Raw genomic sequence first — 17,163 nt, 5'->3', positions numbered from 1 at the left:
TTTAGTAAGCAAATAAAACACTATCATTTAAAATCCATTATTCAGGGCTCCTGGGTGGCTCACTGGGTTAAAGTCTCTGCCTTCGGCTTGGGTCATGATCCCAGGGTCCTGGGATCGAGCCCCACATTGGGCTCTCTGCTCCATGGGGAGCCTGCTTCCTCCTCTCTCTCTCTGCCTGCCTCTCTGCCTATTTGTGATCTCTGTCTGTCAAGTAAATAAATAAAATCTTTAAAAAATACCTATTTAGAAAAATAAAATAAAATCCATTATTCAGGGGTTTTTTGGTTGTTTGTTTGTATTGGCTTTTGATATCCATTATCCTACCAGTAATCATTATCTTCAATACAAACACACTAAAGTCATTCTTTCCTTGTTTTATTTTTCAATGTTTTCATTGAATTTCAATTCACATAGCATAACTCAGTCCAGTAGCTTTAATGACAATTTCAATGCACAGGACTTCACGGTAGGTAATTCTGAAGGGTGGTCCCCTCAGAAGGTCCCCTTATAAAGACAAGGATGAATTTTGAGCCAGAAAACATGGTTTGGGTCCTGGCTCTGCCAATTATTAACTTGGGGTAAGCCTCTCCAAGGCTCCGTTCCATTATCTGTCAAATGAGAAGAGTATCTTATACTTGGTCTATATCACATTATTGTAAAGATCAAAGGAAAAATATTATGTTGATGGCGACTTAATAAATTTCTAAAGTCCTATAAAAATGTAACAAAATAAAAGCTGATGAAATAGAATAAATTATTCTCGATCTCAGTAAAACATATTTTTTCCTGATTTGGGGCTAGGGTGGGGGGGTTGGAGAAGAGGAATCTGTTCCAACAACACATGACAAATATAATTAGCAGTGCATGAACTAGTTCCATTAAACTAGTTAATAACTCAAGTGGTAGGATATTAATCTAAAGTCTAACCAATGTAATATAAAGAACAGAAACTTGGATAGCAATGGGACTGAAACCCTCTGGCTAGGCTGCTAACACACTGTGTAACCTGTGTGAAGTATTTACTTCAGGAGCCTCAGCTTTCTAACCTGTAAAATGGGGATAAAAACCTACTTCTCAGTATGACTGTGACAGTTGGATGATATTAAATACATTAAGTGCCCAGCAGGGCAGCTGGTGCCCAGTGGATACTTGACAAAGTTCCATGTGCTCTTTCCAACTCTGAGCTACCTCAGAGAAATGGGAGTGGAGAGGGGCACATGGGTGGCTCAGGTCATGATCCCCGGGTCTTGGGATTGAGCCCCACATCAGGCTCCCTACCATGCCTCAAAATTCTGAAGGGATCCTGCTTCTCCCTCTGCCGTTCCCCCTGCTTGTGTTCTCTCTCTCAAATAAGTAAATGAAATATTTTTTTTAAAAATGGGAGTGGAGACAGTCTGTTCTTTTACACTGCCTGTTCCCTCGATGCAAACTCATTCAGTCAGTGATTGGTAAATGGGGGGCACGATGTCAGCATCATGTGGGAGTCCTATGCTTTCATATGCTTTTTCCCCAGATATTTACATCTTTTTTTTTCTTTTTAAGATTTTATTTATTTATTTATTTATTTATTTATTTGAGAGAGAGAGACAGAGCGTGAGCTAGTGAGCAAGCAGGGGGAGGGGTACAGGGAGAGAGAGAAAATCTTCAGCAGACTCCACCCTAGGGCAGAGCCCCACATGGAGCTTGATCTCAGGACCCTGAGATCTTGACCTGAGCCAACCAGGCACCCCAGACTATTTACGTCTTGAAGCAATCAGGGACAATGTTTCTTACAATGAAAGAGAAAACCTTATCATAAGGAGAACACCTTAAGAAAAAAGTTGAACATTGGCTGAAAGACCTTTCTTTTACACAGATAGGAGTTAGTTTAGGCATTTCCAGAACTATTGTATTTTCCACTCTGTGACCTGGTGCATCTGGAGGTGTGGAAACTGTGGAAGCATTTTCTTTTGTGTTAAATTTTAATTTGGGAGCAAAGAAGTCCACCTTCCAGATCAGATTCATAATTTTGATGAAACTGATCTCTGTAAGCTGTGTCTGCCCCTCCCCCACTCCCCTAGACCTGTGTCTCTTAAATGGAAACACAAAACCCAGGGCTTAGGCTACAGAAGCAAGGACGGACAGGCTGGCGCAAATGCAGGTTGTAATTTACCCATGCTGCCATTTTGTTGTTGTTGTTTTGTTTTTTTTTACAAAAGCAGATAGGTTTTTTGGTTTTTTTTAAATTTAATTTTGTTTTTTCAGTTTTCCAAGATTCACTGTTTATGCACCACACTCAGTGCTCCATGCAATACATCCCCTCCTTAATACCCACCACCAGGCTCACCTGACACCCCACCCCCAACCCGTCCAAAACCCTCAGTTTGTTTCTCAGAGTCCACAGTCCCTCATGGTTCGTCTCCCCCTCCAATTTCCCCCAACTCACTTCTCCTTTCCATCTCCCAATGTCCTCCATGTTATTCCTTATGCTCCACAAGTAAGTGAAACCATATGATAATTGACTTTCTCTGCTTGACTTATTTCACTCAGCATAATCTCTTCCAGTCCTGTCCATGTTGATACAAAAGTTGGGTATTCATCCTTTCTGATGGAGGCATAATACTCCATTGTGTATATGGACCACATCTTCTTTATCCATTCATCTGTTGAAGGGCATCTTGGTTCTTTCCACAGTTTGGCGATTGTGGCCACTGCTGCTATAAACACTGGGCTACATATGGCATTTTTATTAGGAGTGTCCTATTTTTGTTACATTTTAAATGGTCTTCTCCAGATGTAATTTTTTCTCATAGGCCCTGTTATTTTATCGTGCCACTTGGCAGAATATGAGGTTTTTTCAAAATGTCTATATGACATGTAGCAGAAAAGCCTGGATTAGGAGATTAGAGTCCGTTTAGTCACTTTCAGGAAACATGCACTCCATTTAGGCAAAATCAATACTTGAACCATCAGCAGGCCTAGCCATTTGAGACAGGGAAAATGTTTAGGTCATTAATAAGATCAAAATGAAAACAGTTATGTTCATATCTGTGCATTAAAGGAAAGGAAAAAATGTGGTGTCTCCTCTTGCATATAAGTCTCCAGAATGCCTCTCTGCCCATGTGGCCCATGATCTTCTCTCCAAGTCTGACGTTAATAGGAATTTTTCTATATTCTCATCACATTTCAAATGATGTAGCATTACTCAGTCTAAAAGTTCCATTGACAGACAGTTCAGTGTGTAGGACTTCACAGGAGGTGATTTTTCAAGGGTGGTCAGGAGTTCTGCTGGGTGATGGGGAGACAGAGCTGGGCTCCAGACCACTGCCCTGCTTTAACCATAGCAGTCTCTCTTTTATCAAATTTAGATATTAAACTTTTACTAAGCTTTCCTTTCAAATGGGTTCTGCCTCTACAAGTAGTATTTGGAAACCATAGGCAATCAGTTGTAATGAGAATAGGTTATTTTATGTAGTCACTATTTCTGTCCCTAATCATACTTGTTCCAGACCTGCACAGGAGTCTACAGACCATGCAAATTTTGGTCTTTAAAGAAGATCCCAGGGAAATTGTATTACATTTTTGGGAGCTTCCAAGCTAGGATGCTGTCCATATTCCATTTTTTTTCTTTTACTGTCTGCATTGAAACCATGATAGAAATGTCTTGAGGCTCTCTTCTCTGGCTTCCCTGTAAGAAAAGCTTCAAAGGAAATGCCACGCTTTGGTCAGAGAACTCCTTTAGATACCCAATCAACTGAGAGGAGATTTTTTCAAACTTTATTTGAATAAGATTTCCAAAAATAGATATGATTTCAGTTTATCAAAACCAGTCTCTCCTGGAAGGGAATGCCCTCCAGCTCCTGCAGCCTAGGGTCAGGTCTCAGATTTAGTTGTTGTGTCTGTTTAATCAATCTTCTTCATTCTGGAACAATTCCACTGTCTTTCTTTGTCTTTCATGACACTGGCCTTTTTTTGTTGTTGTTGTTAAGGAACACAGTCACTTTTTTTTCATTAATAGAACAATCTTCCTTTGGGGCTTTTCTGGTATTCCTCATAATTAGCTTTGGGTTCTACATTCTTGGCTATAATCCTGCATGAGTGATATTGTGTACTTCCTAGGTTATCATATCTCAAGACATGTGTGATCCATGTGCCCTTCATTGGTGGCATGAATTTTGATCACCTGGTCAAAGTTTTGTCGAACTTCTCCACTATATATTTGCACCCAGTATACATTACATTGTTTTCCTCTGGTAACTGATAAGCAATCCATGGGAAGACAGGCTGTGCAAACATCCTGCTCTTCATGGAAATTCCACCCCCCCCTCACCTTTAGCATCCATTGATGATTCTGATCTGAACTAATCTTTATTATTATGGCTGCAGAATGAGTATTTTCCAACACTAGCTGCCATGTCACACTTGTCACTGATATTTTGGATGGTAGTTCTATAATCTGATTCAATGTTCCTTCATTCTACTTGGAAAGTCAGCCCAATAACATTCTGAAGATCACATTCTCTTTGATTTTTGCCTGGGAAAGTTTTGGAATAACCTTTGGCTAAAAACATTAAGATTCTCATCTGTTCCCAATTCTTGTTTTAGACTGTTGCTTTGCAGACCTGGTCTTATTACATTGCTATCCGCTCTGCCCACACCTTTGATGTAAACAGTCTGATTTACTTGCAGGGTTGGAGGGGCAGAAGAAGGGGGAAACAGACAAGCTCTTCTCTGCCCACAGTTATGCTGCCTCATTAATTCCTACTTCTCCGCCTTCATGCCTGCTCTGCTCCAGACTTGGAATGTCCTGTCCTTCACCTGTCCTAAACCCACCCATCCTTTGCCACAGGGAGGAAAACACAGCCCTGGAGGGCCCCCCAAAATGTGAAAGTCTTAAAGGACTTGGGAAATATTGAAATATTCCTATAGGATGTAGAACCTCTAGGAGGTTCTCCAACAAGACCAAATGAGAAGGCTTTTCTTAATCACATGCACAGGCCATAGATTTTGGATACTTTCCAGGATTTCTCCTGACTTGTGGTTGAGGATTATCTCCTGAACCTTTTGGGCTCCCACAAAATGGTGAGTATGGGTTCGAGGCCTTGGGAGACCATGAATCTAGTGGAAATAGTAACTGGGGTTTTTTTGGGTGGTGGTGGTTCACAGTTTACCAGCCTCCAGATAAAATGGAATCTTAACCCTCTAAAAATGGGGTGTTTTGGACTTGAGCAGGAGGTGCTGCCATGACTCTCATAATTACAGAAAATTCTGGAACTGAGACCCCGCAGTCCTAGACAGAGCTTCAAGTCTGAGGCAAGATTATGAAGGCCCCAAGTCCAGTGAATGGAGCTGGTGGTGACAGCCACCAACAGCCACAGGAAAGGCTCAAGTGAGGGGTCTCTCTTACCACTGTGAAGAACCCAGCTGGCTTTAGGACAACCATATGGTAAATTTGTTCATGGGCAGGGAGGTGAAGACCAGGGGTCTAGACCCACCAGATTGGGGAAATTAGGTCTGGGAATGTAGAAACAACTCCATTGTTGTTGGTTTTCTAAGGAATGGGGAAATGTAGTGTAAATCCTAAAGCATATCAAAAATAGATCAGTCACCAGTGAAAGGACACATGAGATCCTGGCAACATTGGCCAAAGTCTAAATCAAGCTGGAGACCCCAGTGCACCCTAACCAAAGGTTCTGTCGAGCAGACCTACACATGACAGATGCATCTGAGGCCAAAGGGTGAGAGAGATTGAGAGCAACCATGCACACTCAGGCCCAAGGTCCAGCCTCTGCTGTGCTCTCAACGCTATTCTCCCAACCTGTACCTGGCTGCATGTCAGTACCCACCCCACCCACAACTGCTCAGTTACCCTCCTAAGCCTCTGCCACACTCTTCATGTTCTAGCCAGCTCTGCATTATTCTCTCCCCTCTACTGGCCTGCCTTCCTCTTTTATCACAGTATCCCCAGGCTTGCATGTACTGCTCAGTTACTGTTTGTGAACTGAATTAAGAAATTGATTAATGAGTGACAGTATGTTTCTGGTAATCTGAGATACCAAGTAAGAAAATGGTGTACCCAGGGAGCAATATGGCTGTCCAGGCTGCTGAGCTCTTCATAGTGGGAAGAGACCTCTTGGTCTCTGCTCCTCCAACCCTGGACTTGAGCCTTTCTCTCTGGCTCTTGGTGGCCATTATCACCAGCCCCCTCATCAGAATTTTGGCTCTCATAACCCCACTCCTTCCACCCACACCTGGAGGAGGACTGATCTCAGAGTAGCCAGAGAAAAAGGAGCTTATAGTCCAACTTGGAAGGTCAGCCCATCTGAAGAGAGAAGTTTCTAGAATGCCTTATTTTTTTTTAAAGATTTTATTTATTTATTTGACACAGAGAGATCACAAGTAGACAGAGAGGCAGGCAGAGAGAGAGAGAGAGAGGGAAACAGACTCCCTGCTGAGCAGAGAGCCCGATGCGGGACTCGATCCCAGGACCCTGAGATCATGACCTGAGCCGAAGGCAGCGGCTTAACCCACTGAGCCACCCAGGCGCCCAAGAATGCCTTATTTTTTTTTAATGTTATGGTTTTATGTATAAAAGCTATGCTTAAAAACATTAAAAAATCAAAGTATGTTTAAAGCACAAAGGGAAACAGACTTTCTCTTCTCAATTCCTGGAAGTCACTGTCAGCAATAGTTTGGTGTGGGTATGTATATCTCTCGAGGGTCCTCAAAATGGTCTCATCTTATATAAACCACCTCTTTATCAACTTGCTGTGTTACTTAAGAACATGTCATGAATGTGACCTTTTCCTCTCTTAGTACCTTAGTTCATGCCTTTGGAGACTTTCTCTGCTGTCCTTGTCAGTGTCTCGGGCATCCTCTGTATGAAGGAACCTTGGAAACTAACTAGCTGTCTCTGGATGGCCATCCTGGTAGCTTCTGATGTTGTATCATTTCAAACAGAGTTTCAGTGAATGTTCTTACATGGATGTCTCTGCACACCCATATGGATATGTCTGTACAATAAATTCCAAGAACAGAAATCCCTGGGCTGAAGAATTTGCACATTTTACATATTTTAAACACTTTCAAGCTTAAATAAAAATGCCAAGAATAAGACTGATACACTCATACCCTTTTTTCCAGATTCTTTACCTATTATTAACACTATTATTAACACTTCACCTCCATTTCTTTATCATATGTCTGCTTCCCCACTCCCTCCCAAAAAATATAAGTTGGCTTTTTTTTTTTTTTCTAAATTCTTGGAAGAAATGCTGGCTACCTCGTGGTTCTGTATCTCCGTATACTTGAGTGCAACTTCTGCATTTCCTGAGAATAGGGACATCCTCTTATATAACTACAGTACACCTATCAACTTCAGTCATTTGATGTGGATCAAAGTATTTATTTTACAGTAAAGAATACTTTACTGTCTGTATTCTAATTTTGTTAACTGACCCCAAAATGTCCTTTGTAGCACCTTTTCCTCCCACTACAGCTTCTAGTCTCAGATCAGATATTGTATTTTGTGTCATGTTCATTTAGAGTTTTTTAACCTGGGGTCACAGCCTTCCTTTGTTTTTTATGATATTGACATTTTTAAATAATACCATCTTTAAAAACATAAAATAAAACCTCTCTTATTCTACGTTTGTCTGATTAGACCTAGGTTATGCATCCTGTATTACTTAACTGGTGGTGTGTCCTTATTGTTCATCTGCCCCTCGTGGTGATGTTAAGAATTGCAGATTTTAAATTTGGGTAGAAAATAGTTTATTTCCCAAAATATTTTGCCAATTTAACTCCCGCCACAGCTGGTGAGAGTTCACCCATGTCCCTGTTCCGTCGCTCACACTGAGCCCCACCAGTCTTCTTATTCCTGACCTGTACACTTCCCCTCTTGTGAATGCTTTATTTTAAAAAGAAAGCAATTGGATGTTTTTTTTTTTTCCATTTCAGTTGAAGATACACTTTAATATTCTTGTCTCTCAGCAAATGTTTCCCAAATACTGAAAGTGCGGTGCACTCACGTGGCCTTTTGTGTCCCAAAGCTTACCTGGTCTCGGGCAGTCTGGGTGGGAACAGCACAGGTGGGATGGGACCCCTCGCTGAGAGTCCAGGGCTCCATGTTCTGTGAAAGTTAAACAGAAGCCAATCCTTTTCCCCCCCATTTGTCAGAGAAAAGACGTCACCTGCCCTCCACATAGGGGACACATTCCCCCATTTATACCATTACCGCTCTGAGGAGAAGGCAGTGCAGGATTTGGAATGGGAGGACCCAGGTTCAAGTGCCCTCCCCATCCTTGATCAGGCAAGGATGCAGGCTGCCCTTCTCTCCTCGCCAGCTCCCAGTGCTTGCATAATGAACTTCAGAAAACTGACTCACATGAGCAATGTGCAAGGTACACGGAAAGGAGCGGGTCTCCCTGAAGGGTCTTTGGGGCTGGCTCTGCCCTCCCTGCCACCCCTTGTGCCCACCAGAGGAGGACATGTGGCCCAGAGAACAGGACTCACGGCTGGAGGCAGGCAGAGCAGCCTTGCCGCACACCTCACACTCTGCCAGCATCAGCTAGCAGCTCCTCATACGCCCCTCTGAGATAATTAAGCATTATTATCCCTATTGGCAGGTGGAGACAGTAAGACAGAGTGGTTAAGTGACTTGGTTATAACTGCTGGGATTGTTTGTGAGCGAAGCCATGCCAAGAAGGGAGTGTGGTTCAGAAGGCCAGAAGAGCATAAGCTATTTAATGTGACTGATTATTTTCAAATAGCTGTTGGAGAGTGGGGACAGGAAGAGAGACTAGAAGTGTAGCTAGTGGACATTGGTCAGGCACCAAAAATTACACTGTGAATAAGGAACATACCCAGCATATCTATTAAAACGGTTGCCATGGATAATCTGTCAGATGCTTACATCAGGTGAAGAGGAGGAAAAAATTAAAGGGTGATAGTCAACTCAGTGAGGATGATGGAATAAACCTCACAGGCTTCCCACATGGCTGGACAGAGGTCTCTGAGCTGTGCCAGCAGAGGCCACATTGTCATGGGAGGGGCAGGCCCAGTCCAGGAAGCCTGAGTGCCCTCGTGCACAGAGCAGGAGTGCAATGCAAGAAGAGTGTGATGCCTGAGCTCATGGGGGAGACACAGGGGCGAAGGTGGGACGGCCCTCACAGGTAATTGACAAAGACAGGAGCCACAGAGACGTGGGGACAAGTGGGAAAGCCCAGGGGTCATCAGTGCCTAGAAAAGGAGAGAACTGTAACTTGTTAGGGTTGTCTTGGGGCTGGGAGTAAGCAGCAGTGAAGCAGTGGGGTTGGGAGTGGGGCTCCAAGAAAAAGCACAGATCTTGCATTTTTCAGAGAAGCCGTGGGTATGTACTGGACATGGCGCAGGAAAGGGAAGGTAGAGAGATGTGGCTGCCTAGCCCCCTCCTCAACCCTGCCCCTCTCCTGTTCTCTGATCCTCCCCAACAACCTTGTCAGCCAAAGGTCCCAGAGGCCTGCTGTCCCCACCCCACCTTGGGAGCTGGGCTGTTTTCCTCTCAGTGGCATGGCAGATTCCTTCTTGCTGAGCACTGGCTCCCTCCCTAGTTACCATCAGCCCACCCTCTGGGAAGGCCAAGCGCAGAGAATCCACAGCCCTCTGGGTCACTTAATCCAACCACTCACTTGAGAGGCTGGCTTTTCAGGAGCATTGAGAGCAAGGCCCAGGTTTCTGGGATTGCACCAGGAGAGACCCAGTCAGGCGCCATCGCAGAGCCGATGACCACTTCCAGATTCTCTGAAGAGTGCCCTCTTCAGGGCAGAAGTGATATTGTTCCCTGGCTTGGACCAGAGAGGGTACCCATGGTCAAGTGAATGAAGACAGCCCGTGAATTATTTATCTGGGGCTCTCCACACTTTTTTTTTTTAATTATAAACTCAAGAAGTGCTATAAGACAAAAATAATAAGAAGAAGAATGTCTACCCACATCTCAGCCATCGGGGGCTATTTTGAGGGCGAATAGTAAAAGACAGCTGTTTGCCCGGCTGCTATAGTACAGAGAGACAGCGTCTGGTTGGTTGAAGAGAATTTTTTTTTTCCAGCTGGGAAACGTCACCGAGTGGCCTTTCTGTTCTTCACACATGAAACACACACTATCATCCGCATATTTTTAGTTAATTTATGTCCAAATAGGCCTTTCTCTAGCTGCTGGAAAATGATGTTTGGGCTGCAATTACCTTTTGCAGCAGCTCACAGAAGGGTTTCGGCACTCACAAAGCTCAGGGGACAGGTAGCAAGGACCCCACCGACTGTAAATCTCTCCATTTGTAGTTATTCAAATCACATATTTTATTACTAGTACAAAATACATTGTGTCATTCATTTTGGAGGAGCAACTAACGCTTCAAGAAAAGCTTTGAAAAACATTCTATTTAGAAACAATTTTGTCTGCAGCCAACGCAGTGTGTCTTTTTGGGTTGTCTTTTCTCCCAGCCCTTTTCTCTGTTATTTGTGTCATTTGCATGACAAATAAGACCATCCTCTCCAAAAGCTCACCTGTTCCTGCAGCCTGTTTCCCACCTCAAGTTCTAATTCTCTGTATGTTGCATCATAATCCTTAGCATGGTAATAAATTACAGTGTCACCATCAAGATTGTGGCTTCTGGAAAGAAATAAGCAGCAGGGCCAGATGAACTCTCTCAGAAGATGGAGAGACTGTTTTCATGCAAATTCCTGGCTTCCTGGGGAACCAGGAACAGCCTCTTTATTATATAGACTCAATTGCAATTCTGCAGCCAGAAGCCATTTCCACTGGCTGTTAGAAGCTGGTAACACTCAAGAAAGATAACCTTTTAGGCAGAACCTGCTTTTCCTTCCTGGCTGATACCGGTCTTATCTGGAAAAATCACTTTGCTGATTAGGTTGGGGGAAACGGGTCAGTGTACTTTCAGAGAGCTGTTAAATAGAGACGTTCATTCTAATATACCTTCTTAATTTAATGGTTAGACCCCTTGGTCCCGGGCAGTGGCCAGTGACTAGGGAACCAGAGGAAGGTGTGACCCATGGATGCACCTGAGGACAGGGCCATCAGTGTCTGGACTGTTTGACAGTTCATGGTAGATGTCTTACCCAGGCTGGCCAGCTGCACAGGTCAGGATGGTCACTGCTGCACAGTGAGTGTCCAAAGGCCACTCCGGAAGGACATTTTCTGTGCAACGGAAACTTCACTTCAATAAGCCCTGCATTTCCCTTCGGTCACAACTATACTTCATGGAAACTTTGGTGAAACCAGCTTGCTGACTTTTTCTCCCCCATCATTTTGAGATCTTTCAAGGCTTAGTGCAGTGTTGCCAAACACTCGCCATATATAGAGCCATTCATTCCCTCTCCCGTGGCAGACATCGCTCATTAGTCATGGCCCTCTTCCTTGCTGAGTTCAGATGAAGTCTCAGAATCCTTCTCAACCGAGGCACTAACAATGCCCAGAGTCCATAATCAAGAAACCTCACTCAATCCCTGATTTATGCTGGGCTGGTCTATGCCAGTGGTTCTCAAATTGTGGGAACCACACTGGGAATTTGTTAGAAATGTAAATTCTCAACCCCACTTCCCCCCCCACCCCCCGCCCCAGAACTGGTAAATTCGAAAGTCTGGATTAGAGTTCTGTGATGTGTGTTTTAACAAGACTTCCAGATTCTTATGTACACTCAGATTTAAGAACCACTGTTCCAGGCCAGTGGCTGTGACTAATGACTGCACATTAGAACCACTTGAAGCATGTTAAAATGTTAAAACCTACCAGTGCTTAGGCTTCACCACAACCAGAGATCCTAAATAAATTAGAATACCCACTGGCATTTAAAAAAAAAGAAAGAAAGGAAATACAAAAAACAAAAAAAGCGAAAAAACCAACCTTCTCCAGGGTGATTCCAATGGGCAGCCAAGTTGGAGAACCACCAGTCTGGGTTCTCTGGGTCTGCCAAGAATAAGGGTATCGATGCTGCCTTGAACTCTAGCTCTACAACTCAGGTGTGGCTCCCTAGGCCTGGAGCGGACTCTCTGGTAAAGTGCGGGTGGACTCTCCCACCGGTGTGCCATGCCCCCCAGTGAGTAGGAGGAAAGTCATGGTCAAGGCTGCCTTCTGACCCTTGTCCTCATTACCACAGCGGGGTAAGTGCCATGGAGCTGCCTCTTGATGTCCTCACCACGCAATGCTCACGTGGCTGATCAAAGGGAACGTGTACACCAGGCTGGGTCAGATCACCAACACGGAGGCAATGTCACTGAGGACCCCGGGGCTTCTCTGCTGGCTTTCAGTCTAAATGGTAGAAGTGCCTCTCACTCCCAAATCCCACTGCCCCCTAAGGGCCGCGGGAGGTGGCAGAGCTACCTGGGAATTGAGCCGCAGTGCTTCTAAGCTAGGGCCTGAGAAACATTTATATACTCAATTGTGTTAGTTTCCTGTGACTGCTCTTACAAAGTAGCACAAACTGAGCGCTTTCAACCACAGCAATTTTTTCTCTTGCTGTTCTGGAAGCTAGAAGTCTAAAACCAAGGTGCTAGCTGGATAGCGTTCCCTCCCAAGGCTCTAGAGAACAATTTGTCCCATGCCCTTCTCTTAGTTTCTGGCTGTTGCTGTCAATCCTCGGCCTTCCTTGGCTCACAGGTACATCACTCCAATCTCTGCCTTCCCTCCTATCCGTCTCTGTGTATTCACAGGACCCTCTTCGGATACCAGTCCTTGGCTGCTGGGTCCACCTCTCTATCCAGTATGATCTCATTTTACTTGGTTACATTTTGAAATACCCAGTTTCCAAATAAGGTCACATTCACTGGTACAGGAGGTTAGAACTTGAACATATTCCTTTGGGGAAGGGGGGCTGAGTGGGATGCAATCCAACAAACACAACCCAATAAATCTTGTTTAATGGTAACAATAATACATTGAGTGGTTCACACATATATCATGCTGGATCTTCCCAACAATCCCAATATGTTTTATATGCTGTAAACCTTTTGGAGAGTTGTTTATTGTAGAATTCAGAGATATTACATGATGCTCTTGGTCATAAACCTATCGCTTCCAGACTTCCAGGGGATTCCTCATGCAGCATGGCCCCAGTATTTGACGGACAAGTCTTTTATCACCACACTCAGTATTCATGAGTGTCTGGATTCCTGCTATATGCCCACTGAGACTTCATCTCACACAAGATGGCAGAGAAAAGCACTGTAGCAAAGCCTCTCACCCACGCAAGTGTTACTTTTATGGGCATCATTGGGATAAGTCGTCAGCAAGGGGAATGGGTGTTATGCTCAGACTTTGGCCTCCAAAGCTCCACAATTGACTGAGTTTTAGAACCAAAGCTATGAGCTGTTATGTTTAATCTCACTGTGACAAGAGAGTGAGCTGACTGGGGGACACTGGGGCTATCCACTGATCACTGAGATGGAGCTGAGTCTCACCACGGACTGCCTCCTCTCTGCCAGGGTGCTGGGCAGCATGGGTCCCGCCTCAATGCTTTTGCAAGGCTGGCTGCGGCTGAGGGACTGATGGACTTCTATGCGGAGACCTTCGACCTGGTGGTCCCACGCAGGTGTGAGTTAGCTGCGTGATACCCACTGCTGAATTAATCCCCTGCTGAATATCTTCTCTTAGTTCATCAAATTACACATACACGCACACACACTTTAGAGTTTGCCTTATACCAGGATGAAAGCATGATTATTCTAAAGCAGTGGATTTCAAACTTTTGAAGAATTTCTCAGCAGCACAACCACTCAGTGTAAAGCTTCATGTGGAAGGTCAGGGTCTGAAGTCCTGTTGGGGAGATTAGGGCCTTGACGGTGATGAGATGCTCCTCCCTCCTGTTCTCTTCTTCCTCCCCCACATCCCAGCAGTGGCCCCTTGGCAGCTCTGGGGAAACTGGGTCCCTGCAGAATGCAGACTGTCTTCACGTCCCTGGCAATAGCAGTCATCTGGTGTCTTGGAGAAAGAAACCCTGTGCTGGGGACAGCACGCCCTTGAAGACCAGTGTCACCCTTTCTTTGCCCATGTGGACACAGTTTCCTTCCCAATGAGCCTCATCTGATCCTCAACCCCTGAGAATTCTTCCCTCCTGCTCCTTCCCAAATCACTCGTTCTCTGTGCTCCTTCCTCATGCCTGCTTTGGTGAGAGCCAGTGACTCCTAGAGCACTTTGCAATCATATGAGTACCTTGGCCCTGGGCCTTCCAGCCCAGACTTCTCTTCCAGCAGGAGGACTGTCCTCTCTAGCAGACCCCTGCCTGCTGTAACACCATTCCATTAAATTTTCTTCCAGTCTCCCTCCGTGGGGCTGGTCACTACACCTAAATTAATAGTTTTCCTTTCACATAACCAAAGACAAGTTAAATAATCCTCACCATAATTACCCCTGAGCATCAGAAGGCAACACAGATGACGTGATGTTTGAAAGGCTGAGAGAAGTTTAAAATTCCCAGGAAGGAAAGCAGCCATCCCTGAGCTGCACCCCGCCGCCCGCCCACTTTCCCTTCCTCTTGTTTGCCTTGGAGGTCAGCATCGGCCTGCTCTCTTGGCTAAGTGAAAGAGCTGGTATGACAAGCTGTCACCTGTCTGTCCAGGGCAGCTCTTCTGGAAGGCTCTGCTCCCTACTGGGATTGGTGGGGGGCGGTGGCCGTGACAGGCCAAACTCAGTGTTCAGTGAGGCCCGGCAGCGCAAGGTGGCGGGAGGGCTGAGGCGCTTTGCCAGCAGGCCCAGCAGGCCCAGCTCCACCACTTTACATGCAAGAGGGAGCAACTCAACAGCTGTCACCAGCAGCCCCTGGGGTCCGCTCCAGACTTGGCAGAGAGGACACCTTCAGACTCCCAAACCACCTCTTTGAAATTCAGAAGAGCCACTTCACACCCCCTCCCCCTCTCTGACACACACATACACACAGAAGATAAGCCCGAACTCTCTTACCCACAGACCTACACAGCCAAGCTTTCTCTCCGTCTCCCACTCTGTTCTCACACATACTGATAAGTAAGTACTCAGTCACAGAGCCCCGTTCTCTCTCTTTCTCTCTCACGCGCACACATACACACACACAGTCACATTCCCTCCCTCCCTCTCTCTCTCTCTCTCTCACACACAGTCACATTAATTAAACTCCTGTTCTCTCCTGCCTCACTTGACCCAGGTATTCTGAGAGAGCAGAAACCCCTCCCCTGGGCCCAAGCCTTCTCTGGGTGCGGAGTCCACTCCAATGGCAGACCCTGGCCTCCAGGCATTCTATGACTCCTGGTTCACTGGCTGAATTTTCATCCCTCTCTTCCCAGCCATGGGCGCCTGGTAGATAAAGCTGGTGAACCCACTGCTATTCTGGGGACAGCGAGAACAAAGCAGCTGGGTGCAGCAGAGGCCCAGGCCTGCCCTCCAGGCATTTGTCATGCTGGCACTTGAGCAGAGGCTATCTCCCACTGCAAAGGCCTGCTGTCATCCTCAGGGGAAATCAGGGCTGGCTCCTTTGCAGGAAGCTGGATGTGTACCTGGGGAGGTCCTGGCCGGGTAGGGGATCCCTATTCCTCCCAGACCCCGTCAGGAAACCAGATATAAATACACTTTGCTGCTTGCTCCTTTTTCTGTCACTCGCACTCAGATTAACCACTTACACATTTTAAGGGTATTTTTGCCAAAGTCCGACATGCATCTTTGGTGACTGGAACAGATCCGGAGCGGTCAGTATAAATATAGCCTCTTTCGGGTGGAGGCTTGAGTCCGCTGCGGAGGGGAGGGAGGGAGTCTATGTATTGTGCAGGCAGAGCCCAGGCAGAGGGAAAGGCTGGGGAGGGAAAGCCTGCCCCTTGGCAAGAAGACATGAGAATGAGGATCGTATTTGTTCTAGAGAGGGATGAGCTGCGGAGGGCAGTTCTGGTGAGTGCCCCCACTTCACCCCAAGGAGCCAAGGGCATCCCCTGCTCTCTGCCCCTGCCCCTCTCTCCCCCTGGGGGCGGCTGAGCTCCAGCCATGCCCAGCTCCCCTTTGCAGCTGGTTATCATCCCCGCTCTCATCTCGGCACCTGTGCAAGCTCCTCCCTGCCTAGGCTTCCCTCCTCCCCCGTCTTTGCCTGGTGAACTTCTGCTGCTTGTCCCCTGGGACTGAGGGTAGAGTGGAGTAACAGTTCTCATGCATACGGCATGCCAGGCCCTGTCCCAAGCACTGTGTGGATAGGAACTCACATAATCCCCCCAACAATCAGATGACATAGGTGAGACTGTTCCCCCCATTTTGCTGATGAAAAGGAGTTGCACAGAGAGGTTAGGTAACTTGCCCAAGGTCACATAGGTTGAGTGGGGCTGTACTGGTTTCCAGACCCATGCAAAGGCTCCAGGTGCTCTTAAACCCTCAGGACACTGGTCCTCTGGCTGCGTGGCCACCTTCGCCACCCACTATTACGTTAGAGAGTCTACTCTAGTCCTCAGACACCCTGTCTCCGCCTCGGCCTCACCCTCCTCACTTTCTGTCTTGCGAACGACACATTTTCTGTGTCTGTTTTCTTGTCTTCCTTCCCCACTCCCTGTGCAGCCTGAGGGCAGGGACCATGCCTGGCTCATGTCTGGAACACCAGCTCCTCAAAAAGGACCTGGCACGTAGTAGGGCTCACTGCCTAACGTTGACGGAGAAAATGGATGGATAACCATCCTTTAGGTACTCAAAACAGGCCAAGGTCTGGCAGACAAGCTAAGGGCCAAGCAGAGAGCCAAGCTGGAAACATCCAGTGTGGGTTCGGAGGGCAAGAAGGAGAAGCAGACATAGGAGTGAAAAGTCTATCTCCAGCCTCCAAATATCAACCTCCACCGAAAGGCAGGGAAGGTGGCCAGCGCCTACAGAGACCTGGGCACTGGGCTGCTCAACCCAGTGCAGCCCAGGGCTGTCCTCAAGCTGCAGGGTGAGGAACACCCCCCCCCCCGCCCCGCAACCCCGGCAGGTGGAACACGAAGAAAATGGGGTAGGGGGCAGCAGGGTGTGACCTTGTAGTAGAAGGCCCCCAGGAAGGACTGCCTGTCACGTTCTTCCTTTTTGTGTTTGTTTTGCTTCCCCCTGACTCAACATTAGGATCAGCATGCAGGGAATTGGGGACCAACAAAACCTCAGTACAGCAACCACCTCACAAGTGGCGTGCCTAGATACGGTGTGAGACTAGCACGGGCCACACA

General features: G+C 46.4%; 1 protein-coding gene across 1 annotated transcript in view; it reads left to right on the top strand.

Annotated features, from left to right (window-relative positions):
* EPHB1 (EPH receptor B1) overlaps nt 1-17,163 on the top strand; it is a 430,594-nt gene that overhangs the window by 399,888 nt on the left and 13,543 nt on the right. The gene's annotated exons all lie outside the window — the stretch shown is intronic.

The sequence above is a fragment of the Lutra lutra genome, chromosome 1, assembly GCF_902655055.1.
Source record: "Lutra lutra chromosome 1, mLutLut1.2, whole genome shotgun sequence".
Taxonomy (NCBI): domain Eukaryota; kingdom Metazoa; phylum Chordata; class Mammalia; order Carnivora; family Mustelidae; genus Lutra; species Lutra lutra.
This window is presented reverse-complemented; position numbering and strand designations above follow the sequence as displayed.